Source organism: Thermobia domestica, chromosome 16 (genome assembly GCF_964235325.1).
Source record: "Thermobia domestica chromosome 16, izTheDome1.hap1.1, whole genome shotgun sequence".
In the NCBI taxonomy this organism is placed as follows: domain Eukaryota; kingdom Metazoa; phylum Arthropoda; class Insecta; order Zygentoma; family Lepismatidae; genus Thermobia; species Thermobia domestica.
In genome coordinates, this window is record NC_137469.1 from 9587774 (window position 1) to 9611272 (window position 23499).

Sequence of the window (23499 nt, forward strand, 5' to 3'; positions counted from 1 at the left end):
TCGTGGCAATGTGCACAGCGTACGCGCCTTTGACGTGGGAAGTCCGGATTCGATTCCCGGCGTGAGCTCATGCAATTTGGATCCCACGTTAAGCTGTAGGGCCCTTGTCTCATACAGCCTCGCTGCTGGAAAGTACGCTAAACTTAGTGTCAAACCAAATAAAATATAATGAAATGAAATGGAATGTAATCAAATGAAATTAAAAATTCGTTTTTATGGTAAATTAAGTATGGTGATTTATACCGAACCATTATGTCCTATCTTTGAAAATAATAATAATAATAATAATAATAATAATAATAATAATAATAATAATAATAATAATAATAATAATAATAATAATAATAACACTTTAATAAACAGAAAATGTGTCACGCTAATTCATATTACGTTACTCGATTACAAGGTTACTAGAAGGAAAGGTTGGGCTATAAGATCAGACGCTTCGTTCTCCGTTTTGCGTGACGTCACCAGCGAGGAGAAGCAAGTAGGTATAGCGGCGTAAGAAGCAGGCAGAATATGTCTTCTTTCTTTCTTTATGCATAACATTTTCGCTGTCACAACATCCTCCTACACAAAAACTACGAATAAATAAATAAATAAATAATCCAGCAATAAATAGAACTTCTTAATGCAGTTAATATTATAGAAACTTAACAATGTACGCGTTCACAAAAGAAACTTAACAATGTACTTATATTGCATGATCATTTATTTATTGTCTGATGAGAGATAATTCTTGAATTACAATTACATTTTTAATTTATTTATGTCTGAAATGTTACTGTGAATGTATTTATGCAAAATTCCAGATAAATATGTGTTTTACCAGGGTAATTTCTGAATTTCCGAGCTCTGGAGTTAAATTAATTGCGAAACGAATGAAAGGTGAGTTCCGCACCTAGCATAAATAGATTACTTTGTGAGTACTGTTAGGCCTAGGAATATTTCAATAAATATTTAAAATAATGGATAATAATAATAATAAATTATCAATGCATTTTATTTTGTTCAATATACGGCACTCAGGCTTAAAGTTTAAAATTGGCAATTCATATTTGCTCCATGTGAATGTTAAAACGGGACCATCCGTGTTAAACATCATGCCGACTATCCACCACAGATTATGTTTAATGTACCCATTGTTGACGCAATAATTGCACTTCGTGACATCAATAGTATACAGTCCGGAAAAATGGATTTGGTTTATATCTAAATACTTTACAGGCTAACTAGCAGGCCGATCGCCAGCCCGAAAATGTAGGGAGGCCGGTAGAAGTTAGGGGGCCTCGACCCAACCATGTGATAGTTCATTTGAAAGCCTACCGAAAAAATTTTAGGGGGACCAGTAAAACTTTAGAGGGGCGTCTCCCCCGAGACACCCCGTGGATACGGGCCTGCTAACAAGACAAGAAATGAGGTTTTCTCGTCTTGTAGTGACTTGATTTTCTAACAAAAACTTTTTTCGTCTCGCCTCGTAGTTTTTCTAACCTCTTGTATGAATTTGTGTACAAAATTTATGTCCTGACTTCCTAATTTCAATTAGTGGTTATGTGAATCCATCCGAGTCACGAGAGATCCACGAAGGATGAACCACTTTCTGAAAGTGGATAGTCCTGTAAGTGAAAAGTTCATGCTGTTTCGGATATATATACACAGTGTTTTAAAAAAAAATAAATAAATAAAGTGCGTATCATTAGAGCTTTATTCACGTCATCTTTATTCCAATGTGCTCTTTTCTTTTTTACTTATAAGATACTCTATTTGCGTAGGAGTGAAAATAATTTCTGTGATTTGATTAACACCAGGTTTTACTTTATCATTAAGATTATTCTTTCAGAGTTAATTTCTTTACTCTTCTTATTTATGGTACAACGCAACACAGCATTTCTAACTCTGAGATTAATAATTTGCATTTTGAGATTTTTGTTCGACTGTTCCATAATTACTAATTTTATTTTTAGTTGTTCCATTTCAATATTAAAATCTCTAAATTCTGTTTGTTCCCTATCCCTTATCTAATTTTCTCTTTTTCGGAGAAAGCGTAGACACGTTTTTCAGAGCCAGTTTTCTGACTTCTCGTGATTCATATCTTATTGTTCTATCAGGTGGAACACTTGGAGATGAAAGACAACCTTCAACATAACTTGTTTCATTTTGTGCAGGAATTGGACTTTGAATGCCTGGTTGGACTGAGGGAACTGCATTTGGTTTCAGAATTTTCTTGGGCGGCAAGCCTAGAAGTTCAGATTTCAGATCTCGCAAATAATGTTCTTCTGAGAAATGCACACTACAAACAGTCGCGTTTTTAAAGTTTATCTTTTCTTTTACATGCGTGAACCCATTGTTTACCAAGGAGAGTCCTTAAGGAAATTGTGGTAAACAATACCTGTATCTTTTATCTTTTTTATTATTACTCCTTCACGTTGCTACAGCACAAGAATTCACAAACACACATGCACACTAACAAAAAAAAAAAAAAAAAAAAAACACTATATTACACGAAAGGAAAGGCACAAATACACGTAATAATAAATATGTACACAAGTACTCAAGTTCACCAGACAATCTTGCAATATTACATGTTGTACAGTCAAGCCCAGGTAAAGAAATTTTCCGAGATATTGACTTTTTCTTTATTAAATAATATTCGTCCACGTACTCAAAAACGTACAATAGATGTGTCCACAAAAATTTGCCACGGGAAAAGAAAACAATATAATTCAACACAGCAAAAACCCAAACTAAATAAATATATAACGAATTGTTTGTGGTCTTACTAGCAAACCTTCGCGCGCCAAGCAGACGACAAGCTCGAAGTTCCTCGCTGGTGACGTCACTGTGAAGAGAGCGTAAAAGTAGAGGCTCTGGACATAGGTTAAGAGCACCCCCTGACTCGATTAGTACTCGTAGTTACTTATCTCACTAATAGATGGTGTTGGCGTGCAGGTAATTTGCCAGTTTAAAAGTATTGTGACGCTTAAATTGCAATTTAAAAAACATTTTTTTTTTCAACTGAATTATTTCCAAATAGAGGAAAAGTCCTGAACTATATTTAGACTTGAGCATTAATATTTATGTCGATTGGTGCGCAAGCTAAAGGACAAGAAAAAAAAGAAAGAAAGAAAGAAAAAGAAAAAAGGTAAAAATTTGTATGTAATTAATTGGATAATTTATTAAACACAATTTTAGCCTCCGTCATATAAGGGACTGAAAGCTAGGTTACACCTACAACAGAACAGAACGAATGTACTTTATCCGTAATAAAAAAAACAGAATGAATAGATTTTATCCGAAATATTGATGAAACTCAAAACTTAAACGCTAGAAGGGGGCGTGGTGGCTCAGTGGTAGAGCGTTCACCTCTGGTGCTTGGGGTCCCTGTTTCGATCCCAGCTCGCGCCGTGTGGACTTTGTGGTGGACAAACACCATGCTCGTGGGTTTTCTCGGGGTTCTCACCTTTCCTTCCACTTTATTCATTCCATTATTTCACTCATCTCTCATCATTACCGTCCCCTTTAGCCTAACCGGCATAACCGTGGGACGTAAAACTTAAAGATTTCATTTCAATTTTTAAACGCTAGAAACTCCACAAGGATATTAAATGACTTCTTGCTAGTGCCAGGCGCACACCCACATTTTTTTTATTTTTTTATTTTTATTTTATTTTTTTTATTTTTATTTTTTTTAAGAGGTTCAGAGCTTCGGAGGAGTCCAATAATGCAAGACGCTATGTTTATGCAGGATGTAACGGATATTATTCTACAGCCGGAACAAAATGATAAGTAATTTCTAAGTACTGACATCTATAGAATTCTCATGAAAAATGATAAAATTAGATTGGTTTTAGCAGAAAATAAATAATGCAGATGAGAAGTAAGGTCAAATCTTCAGTCTATATCAAACACTTTTCTGTCAAACAAGTATAGCTCGTCTTGTTAAGAAGGTGTATAAATGTTCATCGAGTTACAAAGGTTTCGGGATGTGTGGACTTGGTGGAGCTTCCTGTGGGAATGTCCCTGTGCTGGCCATATCATGCTGTGTGCCTAGCACATAGCACAATGTTTTTTTTTTTTTTTTAAATTAACAACATTTTTCACAGAATGCCCACGAGATAACAATATATATTTGTTTCATTTCATAAAAATAATAATATACATTATAGCGGTCTATAAGTGTCTATAAGTGTCTATAAAGTAGTTACTGTAAGTAGTACAAAGCATGATTGCTGTCGCTGAAGGCATTGACTCTTACAATTTGACTCAACATTTATTTTAATAATTTTTTAAATTCTAAAATTTCACGACACACCGGTTGGGAACCACTGGTCTTACAAAGCTGTATGAAACAGTTTGCATAATACGAACATGTATAAAGCGATTGAAGTTACATTCATAATGGCAGAAAATAGGGAATTAGGTTATACAGGTGTTTCAAAACAACACCGACAACGTTAGAAGATGACACCAAGATAGGACGAAAAGTATAGACCAACCTCGGTGCACAAATGCTTCCTTCCGGAGTTATAGGCTGCCGGAAACATGAAAAAATGAAATTTAAAGGTCCGTAGCTCCAATACTATGAGACCTAGCGGAGTCGGGTCAAGACTTTATTTAGGAACTAGTGTGTGCCCTATCCAAATATCCGTGTGTCAGAATAATGCGATACTTCCGCAACAATTTTTATAGAGGTAATTGGTGAGTACTTCAAATTATATGTCCGTACCAAACTCCCTCTATAAAAATTGTTGCGTGAGTATCTTAGGATTCTAAAACACGTGTTTTTGGATAGAGCACATATTAGTTCCTAAGTGAAGTCTTGATCCGATTGTGGTAGGTCCCATAGTTTTGGAGCTATGGATCTTTGAACTTCATTTTTTCATGTTTTCGGCAGCCTGTAACTCCGAAAGAAAGCATTTGTGCACCCAGGTTGGTCTATACTTTTCGTCTTATATTGGTGTCAGGAATCACCTCCCAAACGTTGTTGGTGTTGTTTTGAAACACTCTGTATTTCTGGACTTTCGATATCTATAACCATCCCAACACGTATGAGGGATGACGGTCGGCGATCACACTATCTGCGGAACGGGAAGGAAGAACGGAGAACGAAGTAAGTGACCTGGGGTCTGTATGTTAGGTATTTCCCTGGGGTGAATGAGGAAAATTCTCACTTAGAATGGTTGGCTTGAAAAAGTTTTTCACAGTGTCCCCACCGGAAATCGAACCCGGGACCGCTCGTACCAAAGGCCAAAGCGTTAGCGACTACGCTATACGGGGCCACATAATACCATAAAACAATTACAGTAAAATATGTTAGCTTGGCAGGCTCTCTAACCAAAAAATGACTTCATATTTGTGGAACCTGCATTTTTCCATAAGATATGCATTACTTACGCCCTTTGTGCAAGTTGGGTACCTATCAATCTTATAATTTCTCCCATTCATGTAATGTTACTATAAGGCTGTTGATTTAAATTTAGCTCTGTATCATCTGAAATTTGATACGATCTTCTTCGTTTCTAGGAAATGCTTGCGAACATCTTTTATTGTGTTATGGTCAGTTAGGTCAGTGAACCCAAGCGAGACAAACTGAAACAAGTGAGGAATAAAAAGGTAAAAAAAAAAAAAATACCAACTGAAATTCAAGAAAATACAAATGCAACAAAAATTGCATATTCAAATACAATTCGAAATGAAGGCTACATATAGAACTAGAAGCCATAAGTACTGATAACGAAAAAGATTCTTACAAACGGGAATTGCTCATGGGTGTCCCTAATAACAGGATGTAATAAAAGAAAGTCCTCATATGAAATAGGTTGGGAAAGTCTGGTCTAAAGAATATCTGGAAGTTTGTTAAGTAACTACCAGGATAAAAGACCATTGTTGGAAAATATGTTGGAAAACCAATTAACACTAAATGAAAAGAAAATTTGTATGTTTCTCATTAGTTTTTGTAGTTGCTACTGTGAACACACAAAAAGAGAACAGAAAGTAGGCTAATTGATTTATAAATGGGAAGATTCATTGTGACAATCAAAATGAGGATAATATTTACGGCGGACGTAGTTACAAATCAAATTTCGTATTGTAGTGTATGTAAGTTTGCATAGTAGAGAATACATGTTTGCATTTAGTTGTTTCGCAGCTCCATAGATGGCACCAACTGCAAGACTGCACTTTCATTGCACGAATTCTTACATAAATTTTACTGTATTTGCGCTAAAAAGGAGTGAGAATTTATAAACTATAAACGTTACAAACTATACAAATTATAAACTTTACATTTTTGTAAGTTTCTTCCTTTCTAAAAAATAAATAAATAAATTATTATTCTCTTACTAACCTTGGCTTTTCTCTACGGCATTGAGTGTTAAAACCGGAAATGGCTTATTTTACTACTTCCAGTTTGATTAGGTGTCTAATAATGGAGATTGAACATATTCTTGCCTTGCTGAATTCATATCAAAGTTCCTCCGGTCAGTGTAGTGGCTAGCGCGCGCGCGCTTCTGGTGCACAAGCTCCCGGCCTTAATTCCCGGTGTGAGAGAATTAAAATTTGAAGGCATTACTTTGATCCAGGGGCGGATCCAAGGGGGGACGATCGGGGCGATCGCCCGCCCCCAGAAGAGGAAAATTTCTTACTTTATATATATAAATAAAATCCATCCCAGAGTTTGGAGCCCTTAAAAGTTGCATTATGACAACCCACCGCCCCTCCCAGAAGTCGGTCCTGGGTCTGGATTCCAACTTGGTGTTTAAAAGAGAGGAAAAATTTCAATTAAACAATTATATTTTTTTAAAAAAATCTTGCTCTTTTACCGTTCTCGCTTGAGGGAGTAGCTTTGAATGTAGAATTGATATTCAGGGATTCTACGTTAAACTGTAGAATCACGTCTCATTTAGCCTTACTGCTGAAAGGGGTTCTGACTTCAACAAACGAATAAACAAAAAACATAAAATTGTTATAGTACAGATTATTGTCAGCGCGATGGTTGAGATTATTTTCCTCGAAGAAAGGGACTTCAATACACGGAAAGAAGGTTCAAAAGTTAACAAATTTCACAGGAATTCTCGCCGGAAGAAAGGACATTAACTCACTAACCATAGGCCCTACCGGAAAGGATGGGAAAGATTGTGTGAAAAAATACTTCTATTAAAAACTAAGGTTTACCTTTAAGAGCCTTCAGTACAGTGAAATTAAACTACCGCTAATTTTAGAGATTTTCTGTAATATCTTCAAAATAAATAAAAATATTCGAAAAGCAGAAACGTAATGAACTAGACAATACGATTTTGCATGTGATACCGTTATCATAACTCATCTATCTGCTTTTGGTTTGCAACTGTAGATAGATTTAGTATTTTTTGCGGTTCTGTAAATAGCGGCATACCAAAAGCAGATAGGTGAATTGTGGTAAAGGTATCACATGCAAAATCGTATTGTCTAGTTCACTACGTATCTGCTTTTCGAATATTTTTATTTGGTTTGAAGGTATTACAGAAAAACTCTAAAAATTAGCGGTAGTTTAATTTCGCTGTAGTGAAGACCCTTAATATTTAAAAAAAAAAGGAAAAAAAGGAATAAAGGAAAAAGCTTTAACCTTTTGAACAATGAATTGTCGATCTAAGCACACACGCATTCGTACTGAAAATTAAGAATACAGTCGAAAGTACTAATAAACTACATTGCTTGAGTATGAACGGTTATTGGCGAGTTCAGTGCACAACAGGATCAAGTCCACTTTTTTGACACATTTTATTCCACGATTATGTCCTTTAAGCTAAGGGAGATGGATGATTAAGCCAAGTGAGTTATGATGGGAGAATTCATGGAATGGGAATGTGGGAGGAAATTTAAGTACGTCAAGAAAACCCACGGACACGATATTGTCCATCCAAACTTGCTTGGCTGAGGCCGAATTACGAATCACACGCACCTGAGGTAAGCACACTATCACTTTGAATTTGTTTCTTATTGGGAAAATTTTAATAGGGGATGATAGGAAAACAATAGAAAGAAATGCAGAGATCTTATTAAACGCTTGCAGGGACATGGGTTTAGAAGTAAATGCAGAGAAAACTAAATACATGGAAGTTCGTCGGGACCGTAATACGGCAAATTATGGATGCGTTAAAATATTAAATAATACTTTTGATAAAGTGGATACTTTCAAATATCTAGGATCAATATTAACAGACGAAAATCATATTCACGAAGAAATTAAATGTCGACTAAAAACAGCGAACTCGTGTTATTATTCAGTTCAAAATCTCTTGTCGTCGCGAATTCTGTCGAGGAATTTTAAGCTTAAAATATATAAAACGATAATCATACCTGTTATTCTGTATGGTTCCGAAACATGGTCACTTACTCTGAGGGAAGAACATAGACTGAAAGTATTTGAGAACCAGATCCTGAGACGAATATTCGGATCCAAGAGAAACGGTAATTGGGAATGGCGGAAACTACATAACGAGGAACTACATAATTTATACGGTTTACCCAACATTGTTAGGGTCGTCAAGTCTAGGAGGCTTAGGTGGGTGGGTCATGTAGCTAGAATGGAAGAAAGTAGAAACGCTTTCAAAGTCTTGACTGGAAGACCAATCGGAAAACGACCATTAGGAAGACCTAGGCGCATATGGGAGGACAATATTAAGATGGATCTCGCAGAGATTGGAATACAAAGTAGAAACTGGATGCAGTTAGCTAAGAATAGAAGTCAGTGGAGAGCTTTTGTGAACGCGGCCCTGAACCTCTGGGTTCCATAGGCCATACAGTTATTTTAGTTATATTAATTACAAAATAAAACTAGAACAAGAAAGTATGCCACCGATACTTCGATGTACAGAGGAAGATGATAAATTGTTGCATGATAGGAAGAAGACCTCATGTATCATATCTTTACGCACAGAAATTGTTATAGGCACATAATGTTAAGATAATTGTTAAAAAGACGCCATTCATCCGACAATGCATACAGTTTACGTTGGGTAGCAAATCGAAGTACATACTAGCATCTAACAAAGGAAGTAATGGTAAACAGGGCCGGATCCAGGATTTTCTGAGGGGATGTACCAAATAACTGCCAATACACTTGAATTAAATTTGAGTTTTTTAAATGCCTTTAGGCATCTGTGGTGTGAGTGAGGAATTGCCCTGGAAATGCAAAGTGTCGTCTCTTGATGAATCCTTTTCCTTCAACCTTCAGAAAATTGATTTAAAGTATTGATTTTGCAAAACTCACTGCCAGCTTCTCACTTTAGATAGTGTATATTTACAACGAAGCGGGGTGCACGTGCACCTTTGCACACACACACCTAAATCCGGCCCTGATGGTAAATGTATATGATTGTACCGGAAATCAGAAACAACACTGTGATATGTTTCGCAGGAGGGTACGAATGAAAATCACGGAAGAGAATAACTGCAACAGAAAGAAAAAACGGACGCTTGGCGACACACATATCTCAGAAACCGTAACAGAAGATTTCAGATAAGAAGTACCAGCGAACACGAAGAGTATCAATCTTCTAGAGCAGCGTTTCTCAAACTTCTTCATTCATGGAACTCTTTCACGTCCAAAATAAAATGGCGGAACCCACGAAAATAGTATTAAATTATTCGACAATACTATCTTTTAATTCATCTAAATTCTAACCCCTTCTACACGAGGTACAGACTTCCGTTTTTATATTCGCTTCATTGATATTGGTTTGTACATCGAAAAAAATTCCAAAAGGTTGAAATTTCCCACTCGGAAAATGATGGAAAGTCCTCCCAGACGATTTTTAGTTTTTATTATTTTTATTATTATTATTATTATTATTATTATTATTATTATTATTATTATTATTATTATTATTATTATTATTATTATTATTATTATTATTATTATTATTATTATTATCTGGCCCCGGAAAGGAGCTCTTGTCATTTTCGATTTAAAAAAAAAATCATATGTGTTTTTTTTAAATTATTTCGGTTCAAAGTTCCAAAAACAAATTCCAAAGGACCTGAAATTGAAACTACTTTTAGATTATATAAAGACATGAATTTTTATTCGCTTCCCCGAGGTTAGTTTATATGGAATTCCTAGGAACTCCTAGGAACTCACCCCTAGGAACGATCCGCTGAGTTCTGCGGAATACACTTTGAGAAACGCTGTTCTAGAGTATCAATATGGCCTCACACATAAAATGTGGGTGAGGGATGCGACATATTTTGAAGGCGTTCATTGATCGGAACTACACAATCGTTCATTTTATACCATTCAACCTGCATATGGGGTGCTGAAGGTCGATGAAAAACATTACACCAAATCTGAGGGCATTGGTATTGAGGAACAGCGTGAAGAATCCGGCGCTGAGAAATATCCAGTGCAGAACTAAGTAATTCATGGTAATGGTGATGTACAAATATACAAGGGAGAAACTCCCATCCAACATCGAATCAAAATCTTAAGATATTGGTGGGCACTACACGATGGATAACTTTATATCATTCAACCCAGGGGCGGATCCAGGACGGACTTTTGGGGGGGCGGTGGGTTGTAATACTGCCACTTAGAGCTACTTTTAAGTGCTCCAAACTCTGGGATGGGTTTAATTTATATATAAAATTTAAAAAAAAAAAACTTTCTTCTTCTGGGGGGGGGAATTGCCCCGATCGCCCCCTGGATCCGCCACTGATTCAACCGTCGAGCAAAACCATTACCATATCTGAGCCCACTGGTACTAAGGAAACCTCTCATTCAGGGGAGAAACTCCCATCCAACATCGAATCAACTCTTAAGTTATATAGAATAAATATCAGACAATATTAATAACGTTGTATTCACATGTGACAGATAAGAGCCAAAATCATCTCAGCCATATGGCGTAGGATGAGTAGATAATAAAAGTCTAGCATGGAAAGTGCTTGATATTTCTTGCAAATATGAATAAGTCCTAGACCATCCTGAGAACATGTGAGATACTGTATAAATCTGTGCGTTTCAAACGGAAGAAGGAGCACTGCCAAAGAGTCCTCAAAAATAAGGATTCAATTTTTCTTTTAAGCATAAAGTTCACGGAGATGATAAGTAGAGATGCATTCGAGTCGAGTCGAGTCGAGATTTAAGCCTGTCTCGACTCGTCTCGAGAAAATGTTGTCTCGACTCGTGTCTCGACTCGAAAATATGTTTCTGTCTCGACTCGTGTCTCGACTCGACAGTCTCTGTCTCGACTCGACTCGAATTCGAGTCGAGACGTCTCGAAATTCGAGTCGAGACAAAATGTACGAGTTAAAATATACGCACACATCAACCAGACCATCATGACTACCTACCTAATTGTCAGTATGTCGACTTTTGGCATGGATAAAAACGGCGACACGTCTTGGCATACACGCAATGATCCTTGATAGGTCGCTGGAGAGAGCTGGCACCACATGTGCTCACTCAGTCACCTAATTCCCGTAAATTCCGGGAAGGGAGGCGATGTGTTCTGACGTCACGTTCAATCACATCCCACAAGGGACATCACTCAAATGTCCGGCTCCAATTTCAATGAAACTTTTTTTGCTGATAGAAGGCATGTATGCATCATTACTTGTGATGACAAATTTTTGCCATGGTGCATGTTTTCTGTTTTTTTAAATAACTTTTAAGAGTTGTGATGTGGTTATTAGAGATTACCACAGAAGTCCCTTACTACCCTTTGTAAACGGAGCGTTAATGAAGAAAAGTGAAGTAAAACCATGTGGATACATATAAGTCCTGGGGGAAGTTGTATGGTAGATATGACCTTGATGGCAGCCATCTTGAAATCTGCCATTTTGAATTAAGGTCAAGTTTTCAAAATGGGAATAGGGTAATATGATACATAATTTCGGGCTAGAATTTAATTAGAAAAATAATGGTGAGATTAGTTTTAAGATACACCCATTTGGGGGAAAGTTACCGGCATATTAATTGTTTTTACTTACTGTGTGCGTAAGACCCTTCTTACTTTCGTCTCAAGACCTGTAAATCGATCGCAACGGCAGAGCCCGGTTTCGCACTAGTGTTTAGAAATCTTTAAACTCACTTGAGGCAATATTTGTGGATTATTGTATTGTATTTTGCCTTTAATTAAATTTGAACCCACTTCATGATCTTGTGTAAAGTATCACTAAAAGAGAATTTCTGTTTTTATGGAGAACGTAAGCATAGCAATTATAAAAGGTGAGTAAAGGTGCGTATGTATTTATAAGAAAGTTTATTTTACGAGTCTTTTGTGGTTCCGCCAACCTATTCTTTAGTTGTTGTTTTTTTTTTTTTCAAAATACTCATATCTCATAAATAAAAGAGCTATTATAAAATCTCTTATCACTATTCTTTAATACTTATAAAATTTTATTTATTGTAAAAGCACTGGCGAGATATTTCTTATCGCCCACTAAAATTATGGTGGAGCTCCTTCGTGGCTAACGGTTAGCATACTTGCCTTTGGCGTGGGAAACCTGGGCTTGATTCCCGGTGGGAGTTCATGAGGTTCGGATTCCACGTTAATCAGTAGGTCCACGTCTCACATAGCCTCGCTGCTGAACGGGACGTTAAAATCAGAATCAATTCAACTCAAAATTAGGGTTTTGACTTTATTATGATGGCATTAGTTTAAACGCCCAACTGCCCAGTAATTATAAACATTGACTACATTATAAAATTGTAATTTGTGACGACTAAAATATCAGAAATTAAAGATTATTCTTTGGGTTTTGGAACATTTTGAAAAACGTGAAAAACTGGTATTGCACCGATACAACACACCTTTTGGATTTATCATTGTGTAAAGTGATACAAACTAAAGAAGAATTACAACTTTATGAAATTGTATTAGGAATTATTATTTAGAAATAAACACCAAATAAGTGTAATAGTTCATATCCGTATCAAATACCAAGTTTATGATGAATCAACTACACAAAGTAGGATCCAAAAACGCTCATTGCAATTTGTTCCATCCTTCAGTCGAACCAGGAACTGAAACATAAAGAGTGACATTTTCTTTTTAAAGATAAGCATTCCAGCTAAGTATTGTGAAGGTTTATGTCAGTAGAAGGAATTGCATTCCATTATACAAGCGCAATTTCACAACTTTATGTACACATTAATAAATATCGAACACCCTTGTCCATATGATTAGCGTACGCGTCTTTGGTGCGGGAGACCTAAGTTCGATTTCCGATGGGAACTCCTGTGGTTCTGAACCCACGTTAATTTGTAAGTTCACGTCTCATATAGCCTTGATGCTGAAAGGGACACTAAACTCTAATCTAATACTAAAGACAAATATTAAAAGAAAAATGATGACGCACCAAGATGACGTGAATTTGGCTATCAAATCCATTTTGTGTTTTCAGTTATTTTCTAGTAGTATTTTTTCTAGGCATCCTTTCAAAAGACAGTGATGCAAATTTCGTAACTGCGAATTCCTGTTAGAAGCCATAAAATTATCCGATTAGATGCAAAATTTCCCGTCCACTAAAATAGATACCGTAAATTTACAATATCTAACAATAAATAATTTTGAAAGATATCGCTTTCGAGGGAAAAAATGAAGTGAAATCTTTGAGTTTTACGTCCCACGGTTATGCCGGTTAGGCTAAAGGAGAGGGGTGATGATGAGAAATTGGTGAAATCGTGGAATGAAGAAAGTGGGAGGAACGGAAGAACCCCGAGGAAACCCACGCACACGGTGTTTGTCCACCACAAAGTTCACTTGGTACGAGCTGGGATCGAACCAGGGTCCCCAAGCACCAGAGGTGAACGATCTACCACTGAGCCACCGCGGCCCCGCTTTAGAGGGGCCATGACGTATAGTTGAACTCATTCTCGTAGTATGAAAGGCATTATTTATAATTATGCATGATAGGATCACAAACAAAATTTAAAAATATTATGTGCATTTTCTTTTAACAAACATTATATTGTCTTTTATGGTGTGGAAGGGAATGTTATGTTCGAAAAAAAAAAGTCCTTAACACGATTTTTGTTGCTACACACTGCATGTTTCTAGAGACAGAAAAGATGCAGCGATAGGTAGGCTATTTTTCAATTGCTTTACATTAGCTTGATGTTTCAAGTCTTTTGTGTGTTTCTGAAGTTCACTTTTACGTTCTCAACACGGACTGCAACTACCCGTTAAATTGTGCATCCGAAAGGCACTCTTTGTTAAACCTCGCTTATCACCGCTCATCTTAATAATATATATAACTTCACCTCGAAGCAAATGTTGCATTTCTCTCTTTCACCCTAACACAAAACAAAACTAACCACAGCTGTGACACGAAGGAGCTATTTCAAAAAGAAACAAGCTGTGCTTCATAGAGATGTGTACCAAATGATAGAAGTATAAAGTATTGTTTTCTTTCCTGTTTATTGATATCAGTTGGTGTTCTTAATGAGTTTACTCATTAGTTTAGAAAGAGTATATATGGAATTTGGACATATGTTGTACGTATTCTCCTGAGAAATTGATGAGACCAGAAAAATTATAAGGACAGATGGAATAGGTTTAAGCGTATCTACGTGACTTTATCAAATATTTATTCTCCATAATGGTACCACGCGGAAAACTTGGTATAGGCCTACTTTTATCTTTGCCTCCCTCTGTTAGCTGTTTTGTATCATATATATCGGATGGTTTTGATATTTCTTCTGATCATTAAAACAACAATGGTACCTGTGTGCGTGCAGAAATGCAAAAGCACAAGGTAACTTCCTATTTGTTTTGGAAACAACAAACCCATTTCACGTGTGCGAGAGAAATTGAGCACAGCGAGATCGGGTGTTTACTCATGGTCAGTTCGCAGCAGGAGTTCATGGTAAAAATTTGGCTATCTCGAAAACACTCGCAAAACCTTACAAATACAAAAGACTGCGCTTCAAAGAAACTTTAGACACAGATGTTTCAATTTTCTTTTAGCATCGTTCTTCAGCAAAAGAGTCGGTTCATTGTATTCGAAAAAGAGAAGGGAGAAAGGGTGAATTTATATTTTATGTGGGGGGTAACGTTGTAAGTAGTATAAACAATACATACCGCTTCCGACTCTGTACGCATACACTAGCCGCGGAGTTCACACACACACACAGAATCAGAGTCCTCACACACCAAGGGTGAGAGCTGTGCCACTGAGTCACAGCGGCCACGGGGCTAGGTCGAGTCCACTTTACGTTCATAGTTTCTTAGTACATAAATGTTACGATTATGAAATAGATTTTCCTTAATGAGCTGCATAAAAACAAAAGCTTTCGAAATGCATTAAACAATTAACTCGATTTGAGTGTGAACTTAAAGTTATATCAGAGTGTAAATACGGATACGCACCAAAGCTCGAAAACTTAATACACTATTTCTCCTATATAGTCAGCATGTATCAAGCAATCATTCAGCTTTCATTTGAGAGGATGGAAATCGAAGGCCCCTGAACAACTATGTTACTAATGTGCTGAATGTATTTATCTTACAGTGAACTGCTTTGATGCCAAGTGGCCTAACTCCAAAATTGAAATTTTCCAGGAGTGAAAGTTGAAGCTCAATATCTCATGAACAATCTATATTTCTTTTATGTTGGGAACCAAAACCATAACTACTGTATGTAGTTCATTGTTTTATAATTTAGTGTTTACAAAAATCCTTTTAAAAAATACCTATTTATAGAAGTGGATGGTACTTATCTGTACTAGTTCTTGGCATCCAAGCAGTCCATTTATTGTAATACTAGCTTAATATACCCATTCTTCGCATGGGGGCTGTATTTGGAAGTCAACACCTGTGGAAGTATCACCATTCATTTCAGTGACCGCGAAAACTAAGGATTTGACACTAGTATCAATCAATATGGGCTATTTATACATGTCTCGGTATTCCTCAACCGCTGACACCCGGCCCGCATACAGTAGTAGCTGAATTTGCAAGTCATCGCTGATGGAAGTGTCACCATTGATCTCAGCGACCGTGAAAACTATGGATTTGACACTAATGTCGATCAATTTGGATTATTTTTACTACATGTCTCGCTAAACGCCCCCCTGAGACCCCCTGGTTCCAATTTTGACAAAAACGCTTCGCCTTAGACTGGGACCTGGACCAAGGTATCCGTGACCAAAATTTGGTAACTCTCTGTCAACTTGTCTGGTCCCCAGGTCGGTCCCAGTAAACGTCCCCCCCGAGACCCCCCTGGTGCGAAATTAAAAAAAACGCTTCGTCTTGATCTGGGGCCTGGACTAAGGTACCCGTGACCAAATTTTGGGAACTCTCGGTCCACTCGTCTGGTCCCCAGGTCGCACAGACAGACAGACAAACACACAAACAAACTCTTTATTTTATTTATATTAGATAAGATATACTATGTAAAATAGTCTCGTATCATAATATGTGATGTACAACAAATGTTACATTATATATTATCCGTAGCTCGTGATATGCTGCAACATATTGAAGCCTGAGAATAGTTGGGCAAGCGAATAATCCAGAAGTTACGTAACCCTATTGCGTTCATGGGAACGAAAACACAATAATTATAACTATGCTAAATTACTATAGACTACCAACTGCTCATTCAGAGAATTTATGAAGGTCACTCTATCGCAATAGTTTTATACAAACTAGATTTAGACTACGGATAATAGTTTTATACAAACTAGATAATCAATTATTATTATTATTATCATTATATTTAGAGTACAACCAAATACAACGACATTAACTATTAGTTCTAATTAACTGAATTGAGCTGAAAATTAAATCTTGATCTTTAAAGATTAACTATTAATTTTATGCGTTCTGTACCTTTCTAAAGGAATAAAAGCTGGAATTGGTTTCAAGGCTGTTTCTGAGTGAATATTTTCTTCAAAATAATATTAAAAATTATAGAAAGATTTTCGAGACATTCGAGTCGAGTCGAGATTTTTAAGAGTCGTCTCGACTCGACTCGTGTCTCGACTCGAAAATTCGAGTCGAGAAATACGTTTGTCTCGACTCGTCTCGAATTTTACAAAGTGTGTCTCGACTCGAATCTCGACTCGAATTCGAGTCGAGTCGAGTCGAGATTCGAGACATGTCTCGACTCGAGCGCATCCCTAATGATAAGGTCGAGCATAATACCATAGTTTTGTGGTTATATACAGGTTAAGTAATTGGATTTTACATAACAAGTGTAGGCTGCGGAAACGATGGTAAAACAGTTTTTTGCCGTATTTGCTTAACAATAGGTAACCACCAGCGCCGAATTTAGGGGAGTGCACCGGAGGATGTGCTTCCCGCCCCCCTCCGTTCTGAATATATTCTACACTATCTAAAGTGAGAAACTGTCAGTGGAAATAGCAATACTTTCTTAAAATTTCATGTCATGTTTCCGTTTCGGGCTTAAAAGAAAGCGGTTTTGCTAAACACAATAGTTTAAGTCAGTTCCTCATACGCATCACAGATGTCTAAAGGTATTTAAAAAAATTAAATTTGATTCAAATGTACTGATAGTTATTGGTGCACCCTCCTCAGAAAATCCTGCATCCGGTCCTGGTAACCACATATGATTAAAGTGTTAGTCGAGGCCGATTAAAAGGAAATACCAAGAATACTATTGTAATGGATGTAACAATAGAAATGTTAGGCATAAAAACTATTCTGAGGTAAAGCAAAATCATAAAATGGAAGAAGTGTAGTCTTACGTAAGTTATAGAACGAGCCAAAATATTGCACAAATTGATGCAGTGTGTCTAAAACTTGTGACAAGAGAGACTTGTGTACATAAGTAATTGTAAGATCATCTGCATACGCAAAAGTTTTAAGAGAATGAAAGGGGTGCGGGAGCAATGGGAACTGAGGTCGCTATAAAATGTGGATGGATCAAAAGCAAGATTAAAGACGCAGATAGAAAGAGCACATCCCTGACGTGATCCTCGACGAACAGAAATAACAGATTATAAATGTCCATTAATTTGGAGGTGCAATGTAGGTGACGTGTAAAGGTGTTGAATAGAAGAACAGAAAGATGGAGGGAAACGCCACGCCACCAACACTGGAAAGAAAAGGCGGTGGTTAAGGGTATCATAAACCGTTTCAAAATCAACAGCAAGAGCGCCAGCGCTTATTAGTCTAGTTTGAAAATAAAGCAAAAATATCACGGAGAGAAGTAAGGTAAAACAAATGTTACGTGTCGGATGAATTACAATCTGTCATGGGGTATGAGCGAGGCTATGTGAGACGTGGATCCACTGATTAACATAGAATCCGAATCACATGAGCTCCCGCTGGAAATCAAACCCGGGTCTCCCACGCCGTACGTTTGTGTGTTAAATTATTGCTCATTAATACGTATATTGAAAATGTATATTTTGGTTTTGGCTATTACAAATGTTGCAATGTCGCACGGACGTCTTAACACTAGGATCGTATCTCTCTAACTGACTTATTGGACTAACTTTTCACACTCAGTGTACCCAACTACAATATAATTCACCAATTCAATTTTTTAATGCATACAAGATAATTCAACTGATCTTTACAAAATCTTACAAACTACATCGTATATCAAAGACGTGCGCTACGCACACAACAGCGGGCAGGCCAATAAGTATTTTTGTAACAGTTATTTTGAATCCATGTTTGTAGAGATATTGTAAATATGTACACACTTGGTAGCCATTTATCAAATAATTATCTATAAAATGATTCCGAATAGCACCCGTTCCTGTAAGTTCGGCAGCTTGTCCCTCAGTGTTTATCTCCCGTCAGCTCACTCCGGCTCTCACACTTTCCAGTGGGTCAGAGGATATATCCACTCCTAAAAGTTCAGAGTACTTATAACAAGGAACGTTATTTTTAGTTATTACTTAATGGCAGCCGTATTCTTAATCTTCACACTGGAGAGTCTTACATAATGTATGCAGCGCTTCTCTTATGATGGCTTATATAGCAATCATACTCATGATGTCGGTGAATACACTAGAGGTGGCTGTAGCTAGAAATTGGTTGAAATTCACCCTGACTGCATTGTTGAAATTTTTCGTTTAACGTTACTTACACGATTATGTCCATTAGGTTAAAGGAAACAAATAATCAGTGAAAGTAAATGAATGTGAAATTTAATTTTTCCGGTCTCCCACCGGTAATCGAACTCGAGACCAGGTGTTCCCAAGACATGCACTAGCCGCTGAAGTAGCTAGGAGGTCTTGGTACTTATGAATGTAAAGTGAACTCATCCACGCCTACCCCCCGCGAAAAAATTACCTCGACCTCTGTCTTAAGTTCTGTCGAAGACAGTTACGGAATAACCCTCAAGAACTCATTTCTATAATTAAAAAATAAAATCTGACCAATACAAATAAGTTTTAATAAATAATAGTAGAGTTGCAGTTTCGACTTTATATGCATTGCCTTCAACCGACAATGATAGTTGGGCAAACTGCAACACTAATCTATATCATGGTGGAAAGACTACAAGGTGGTTGCATGCGCATGTCACCTGGAGCGCTGTCGTGGCTGTGACGTCATCTGGTTTGCAAGAGACAACGGGAAAAGGCGCGGCTTTAAGTGACAAGTGGAAATTCTTTGTTTCTTTGTTCTTTTAAATGATATCGAGAATGCCTAAGTGTGCAGTGTACGGCTGTAGTAATTATTACAGAAAAACTAAGGGAACTAATATAAAATACTTTAGATTTCCTCAAAAATAGGGGGAATGTCTCCACAAATGGATTTTAGCTTGCAGGCGACACTACAAAATAAACCTAAAGTATGGTAAGTTTTACATAAAAGTAATAAATAAATGCAATGTTAAATGAAATTATAAAAAAGCGATTTCATTATGTAGTTTCGTTTTAGTATTAATAGTATGTACACTAGCTTGTGTTGATTCTGCATACAAAAATCCAATAGTACGATTTAAAAAGACGAACTTTGAGGCAAGACCCGGATTCGAAATCATGAGGGAGGGGAACCGACAGAGGTGATCATTTCTATCATCATTTCATTCTACATAAGCTATTGAGATAAAATTTTCCCCACAGAGGTAGTCATGTAACTCGAGAAGGGAGGCACGATGATCTAGGAGACTTACCTCCCTCGAGTTACGCAAATGGAGAGCATTGAACGCGTTAAAGTAGTTCAGGTCCCATTTCATTCTGGAGATTTGCATCCCCTGTAGCCTCGGTGCTAAAACGGGACGTTGCACTTCAAATTAATTAACGAATGGAAGGTTCGTAATAACGATTAACGGTTGCAAAGATATATAACAATGTATTAGATTAAGAGAATGAAGTATCCACCTACCATGTCAGGGCGACATTGTCGGGACACTTTTACACTCAGATTTTGAAAGTTTTGTTCATTTTAATCATAACTTTGGATAATTTACTTTGGATACATATTTAGGGGTTCTCTCCAGAATTACAAAATTAAGAATGACTGCAGTAAATTTAAAAATATGGTAGATTCTCAACCAATCAAGGAAGCACTGTGGCTCAGTGGCAGAAAGCTCACCTCTGGTGCATGGGATACTGGTCCCCTTCTCGGTCAAATGAGTTTGTGGTGGACAACATCGTGTCCGTGAGTTTCTTGGGGTACTCCCGCATTCTCATTACACCAAATTCCACATAATCATTCACTTGCATTTATCTTTTGTCTTCTTTAGTCCCCGGGACGGAAAAGAGAAAACTTATCAAGAAAATTAAGAAAATTATGTAATTTTATGGTTTATATGTTTTCTAGTCTAGTTGTAACACCTCTACATCGTCTTCACCTACGCCTAGTACTTTGTTTCTTGCTTGAAATAGTCATGTTGCAATTTCTTTGTTTGAGGTGCTTTGTATATACATATTTATTTCTATATATTTTTTAGAAAACAATAGTATATGTTACGTTTTATTTCGTACAAATGTTTAATAATACAGTTTGTTATGGCGTAAATTTTGACACTAATATTCAGAGAACTGTCAGTTTCACCAAACCTTTGGTTCAGATACAAATTCTATAAATAAGCGATCAACGATTTCAAATAAGATGATTTTTTTTATAAATCAAAAATAAAAACGATGTTTAAAATATTAAATGCGTGCGTCCCTGCTCAATAAAGTTTTTCACCTCCCCTGAGATTCTGACGAAACTTACATGGGAGCAACCTCTTTAAAAAAATGTCCAAGCATAAGGAAAATATACGTACGTGCATTTCTGTTTACGAAAACCATGAATTCTCCCTTGAGATATTCTCAAAATTTCTGTGGGGTCATCAGTAAAGAATTCTCTTTCAAGCAAAATAATAATAATAGTAAATCAAAACCGATCAATGTGTTACGGAAATATACTTAAGCATACATAAATATATAATAACGAAATGCATTAACGACACACTGTGTTATAGATTATTCAGACTTATACATACTCGAGTGTATTACTTCAGATGTTTAAAAAAGAAAAGAAAGAAAGAAAAAGCAGAAAATGTAGTGAGTAATATTGGCTTATTCAAGCTTCAAAGTTGTTTAATATGAACTGATATTGCTGTTTCTTTTGCTATTGTAAATATCTTCCTTTGAATTCACTTAGCTTAAGCATTGATTACATTACGTTTATAAAATTATTGTTTGTACTAAAAATTTTTACTTCGTTGAAGATCACTATAAATAGAAGAGAAGTTTGCGTGTAAGATAGCAGCCAGCAAGAGCTTGTTAAAAGTTCATCTGACTCTCGCTGGCCACGTTTGAGACCAAGATGACGTCATGCGCCAGAGCGACAAGAATGTAGCACTACATTGCATCCACCTTGTAGTCTTTCCACCATGATCTATATACATGTACATAAAAATGAAAGTAACTATGTAACTCTTGCATCACCAGATTGATCTCAATCAAAATTTCAACATAGATGACGTTCGGGTTTGGGTTGGTTTTTATCATTTCACTTTGATGCACTTCACTGGTGTAACTTGGGGGAGGGAGAGGCGGGATATATATATATATATATATATATATATATATATATATATATATATATATATATATATATATAGTATATATATGATCGCAAAAGATCAATATTAGCACCGAATCCATAGTTTTCGGGGCTGCTGAAATGAACAGTGACACTTCCAATGCCCTTTAAATCCAAATTCACCCCACATTAGTACCCCTAAGATGGGCAGTGACAGGTTAAAACAATTGAAAATGACCGATATTAGTGACGTATTCATAGTTTTAGAGGGCCCTAAGTTAATTGGTGAGTCTTAGTGCCCTTTATATCCAACATGAAACGTATTCTCCCCGTGCGAAGAACGGGTATTCTGCTAGTCATTTATTAAAAAGCAATTTGTTTTGATCAGATTTTATTTTGTAAAGCAAAACGAGAATGAATGGAACTCATTTTTATGTATTCCCCCAAAAAACACGATCGCAACGCAATTTCAGCTTAATTGATGACACAAAACGAAGGGGTTATTAAGTAATGAAATGTTTTAAATAATACTTCCCTGTTCGTGCTTTTAAGTGACAATCTATTTACATATTAATCACCATAGCGTGTATGTAATAATTACGTTAATTAAACTTCAGTTAGCAACGTGCGAAGAATAGGTTCGAGATAAATTTCGTCACAAATTCTTTTTGAACCTTAAAAAGAAGAAGAAAATAAAAGAAATTTCCTCTTATACAGGCTTGCCAACCATATGATCATTTATCGTGATATACGATAATTTAAGATAATGCTATATACGATATGCTTTTGCGATAATAGGCGAATACATGATAACTAGTAAATCCGCACGTCCTGCGCAAGCACAGGACATTATTCTTGGTTGAAGATTGAATTTTTATATCTTAATCTCCCCTTCCCCTAGGTTCCACCCTCAAAGTGAAAATATTAAAAAAAAAAAAAAAACTTTCCAGCCTCGAATGTCATCTATGTTAAAAATTTGATCGAGATCGGCCAGGTGGTTCAAGAGTTTTTAAATTTTATTTATTTTTATATATATATATCTCCCCTCCCTCCTCCTACCCTAAGTTCTACCGTCAAAGGGGTATGATATAAACCACCCCAGGTCCGAACTTCATCTATTTTAATCAAGACTAAAATTCAACTATTCCTTCAGAACAATTCAGATTGTTCGTCGGGCTGAGCCACTTCCTGAGTGGACATTTCGTAAACTACTTGCATTATTTTTTCCGTCCTAGATGTTGAGGAGCGACAGCGTCTCTTAACACCTACTACCGAACCCGTGTTCCTTAGCTTCGAATGGCAATTCCTTATTATACTTGCATCTACCGAGGCACGAGATCGTATCAAATTACGCCACCATCTTTTCTTGTACCAGGATACCAGGTGAGTCCGCTCACGCAAGGTTAAACATAGTGCAATGGTTTTCTACTCATACCTGCAGTCACATAAACGGGATATCCCATAAATTCTACTACTGTAAGGAACAAAATGCTTTTTGTTTCATGAAAATTGATTAAGAGTCCATATCACTGCGAAATTAAAATACCACTAA

At 36.6% G+C, this 23499-nt stretch overlaps 1 protein-coding gene across 1 annotated transcript in view; it reads right to left on the reverse strand.

Annotated features, from left to right (window-relative positions):
• The window catches only part of LOC145672905 (cytochrome P450 4C1-like), a 323535-nt gene that overhangs the window by 155137 nt on the left and 144899 nt on the right, over positions 1-23499 (reverse strand). The gene's annotated exons all lie outside the window — the stretch shown is intronic.